Source organism: Sinocyclocheilus grahami, unplaced genomic scaffold (genome assembly GCF_001515645.1).
Source record: "Sinocyclocheilus grahami isolate Dianchi unplaced genomic scaffold, SAMN03320097.WGS_v1.1 scaffold1890.1, whole genome shotgun sequence".
Taxonomy (NCBI): Eukaryota; Metazoa; Chordata; class Actinopteri; order Cypriniformes; family Cyprinidae; genus Sinocyclocheilus; species Sinocyclocheilus grahami.
This window is the reverse complement of record NW_015507069.1, coordinates 41,853-43,966: the sequence shown is the minus strand read 5'-3', so window position 1 is coordinate 43,966 and position 2,114 is coordinate 41,853. Positions and strand designations below refer to the sequence as shown.

General features: G+C 37.6%; 1 protein-coding gene across 1 annotated transcript in view; it reads left to right on the top strand.

Annotated features, from left to right (window-relative positions):
- The first annotated feature begins 71 nt into the window (after nt 1–71).
- The window catches only part of LOC107573199 (ephrin type-B receptor 4-like), a 5,175-nt gene continuing 3,132 nt past the window's right edge, over nt 72–2,114 (top strand). Inside the window, exon 1 of the mRNA XM_016259646.1 lies at nt 72–90. The gene's annotated coding sequence lies outside the window, so the exon portion shown is untranslated. The remainder of the gene's footprint in view (nt 91–2,114) is intronic.

Below are 2,114 nucleotides of genomic sequence, written 5' to 3'. Positions count from 1 at the left end.
TTTTGCTAATTGAAATAAAACTGAAACTAATATAAATATTTGACGAAAAGCTGAATAAAAGTTGAAATGTTGCCTTGGCATCTAACAGAAGTAAGCTTAAGTTGAAGCAGAGAAGTTACTAACTGGAAATAAATAACTAAAATTGTAATAAAAATTCATATAAATAGTCATGTTTAAAAAGAATAAGAACTAATAAAAATGACAAAGCACATACAAAATAAATTAGAGGTTAAATAAAAACTGAAATATATAAAAACTTAAATATATAAATATAAATATAATATATTAAATATATAAAAAGAACAGAAACTAACAAAAATGACAAAAGCAAATAATAAAAGTATTAAAAACTAAAGTGAATTGAAATAAACTGAAGTAAAACTGAAATAACAAAATACAACAAATTATAATATTTAATAAAAACAAAAGGTAATATAAAATGAAAAAAGCACATAACTTAATTACTAAAAAATTTAAATAAGCTGAACTTAAAAATTTAAAGCAAAACTGAAATAAAATGTATTAAACATTAATTATAATATTTAAAAAGAACAAAAACTAATAAAAATGGCAAAAGCACATAACATAATTATAAAAAATGAAAGTAAATAAAAACTGATAGATAAAACTATTATTAATATTAATAAAAACAATAATAGTATTTAAATTATACTAAGCACTGCAGAGAGTTGGTTTGATTTATTTATTGGTTGATTTTTCCTTACGCATTTATTTGTATCTCTCTCTCTCTGTGTGTGTGTGTGTGTGTGTGTGTGAGCTGCTGGATCTTCAAGTTCTCTCTCGTTCTGTCATTCTCACTCTGTAATTAGCGATGAGTTGATTAGAGCTGTGTGTGAGTGTGTGTGAGTGTGTGTGAGTGCGTGTGTGTGTGTGTGTGTGTGTGTGTGAGCTGCTGGATCTTCAAGTTCTCTCTCGTTCTGTCATTCTCACTCTGTAATTAGCGATGAGTTGATTAGAGCTGTGTGTGAGTGTGTGTGAGTGTGTGTGAGTGCGTGTGTGTGTGTGTGTGTGTGTGTGTGAGCTGCTGGATCTTCAAGTTCTCTCTCGTTCTGTCATTCTCACTCTGTAATTAGCGATGAGTTGATTAGAGCTGTGTGTGAGTGTGTGTGAGTGTGTGTGAGTGCGTGTGTGTGTGTGTGTGTGTGTGTGTGAGCTGCTGGATCTTCAAGTTCTCTCTCGTTCTGTCATTCTCACTCTGTAATTAGCGATGAGTTGATTAGAGCTGTGTGTGAGTGTGTGTGAGTGTGTGTGAGTGCGTGTGTGTGTGTGTGTGTGTGTGTGTGAGCTGCTGGATCTTCAAGTTCTCTCTCGTTCTGTCATTCTCACTCTGTAATTAGCGATGAGTTGATTAGAGCTGTGTGTGAGTGTGTGTGAGTGTGTGTGAGTGCGTGTGTGTGTGTGTGTGTGTGTGTGTGAGCTGCTGGATCTTCAAGTTCTCTCTCGTTCTGTCATTCTCACTCTGTAATTAGCGATGAGTTGATTAGAGCTGTGTGTGAGTGTGTGTGAGTGTGTGTGAGTGCGTGTGTGTGTGTGTGTGTGTGTGTGTGAGCTGCTGGATCTTCAAGTTCTCTCTCGTTCTGTCATTCTCACTCTGTAATTAGCGATGAGTTGATTAGAGCTGTGTGTGAGTGTGTGTGAGTGTGTGTGAGTGCGTGTGTGTGTGTGTGTGTGTGTGTGTGAGAGAGAGTGTGTGTGAGAGAGGGTGTGTGTGAGAGAGTGTGTGTGTGAGAGAGAGTGTGTGTGAGAGAGTGTGTGTGTGTGTGTGAGTGTGTGTGTGAGTGTGTGTGTGTGTGTGTGTGTGTGAGCTGCTGGATCTTCAAGTTCTCTCTCGTTCTGTCATTCTCACTCTGTAATTAGCGATGAGTTGATTAGAGTTGTGTGTGAGTGTGTGTGAGTGTGTGTGAGTGTGTGTGTGTGTGTGTGTGTGTGTGTGTGTGTGTTCAGTGCGAGCTGTAATTTTGCTGTTCCGCTCCATGGACACTCAGGAATGAGCAGGAATTCTGCCAGCCCTCCCGTGTGTGTGTGTGTGTGTGTGTGTGTGTGTGTGGTGTGTGTGTGTGTGTGTGTGTGTGTGTGTGTGTGTGATAAACGAA